The sequence below is a fragment of the Aptenodytes forsteri genome, unplaced genomic scaffold (assembly GCF_000699145.1).
Source record: "Aptenodytes forsteri isolate BGI_AS27 unplaced genomic scaffold, ASM69914v1 Scaffold582, whole genome shotgun sequence".
Classification (NCBI taxonomy): domain Eukaryota; kingdom Metazoa; phylum Chordata; class Aves; order Sphenisciformes; family Spheniscidae; genus Aptenodytes; species Aptenodytes forsteri.
In genome coordinates, this window is record NW_008795675.1 from 702,911 (window position 1) to 703,338 (window position 428).

At 48.6% G+C, this 428-nt stretch overlaps 1 protein-coding gene across 1 annotated transcript in view; it reads left to right on the forward strand.

The window, feature by feature from the left end:
• OTX1 (orthodenticle homeobox 1) overlaps positions 1 to 428 on the forward strand; it is a gene marked incomplete at its 3' end in the record, with an annotated part of 9,772 nt that overhangs the window by 7,101 nt on the left and 2,243 nt on the right. The window lies entirely within an intron of this gene.

Genomic DNA, 428 nt, shown 5'->3' on the forward strand with positions numbered 1-428 from the left:
CGCCCCTCGGCAGGACTCGGGGCGGCCGGACCCCTAACCCGCCTCTCTCCGCTCTCTCCCCAGGCGCTCCGGCCTCGCCTCTGCGCGGGGAAGAAATCCGCCCTTTTGTTTCCCGATCCTCGTTGTTGTTTTAATACTTTTTTTTCTTTTTTTTTTCCTTTTATCCCCCCCCACACACACACTTTGTCTGCGATCGCTTGAGGACCTCGCGGCGGTGACGGCGGGGGAGAACGAAAAAACCTCCTTTTACGCCGATTTTGTGCTCCGTTTTTTAATTGTTGTTGGCTTTTAATTTTTTGTCTCGTTTGGGTTTTTTCCGGGGGTTCTTTTTGTTGGGGCTTTTTTTTTTTCCCCCTCCTTTTCCCCCCTTCCCACCCCATACATTTGATTTTTTCTTTTTTTTTTTTTCTTTTTTTTTTTTTTTCCTC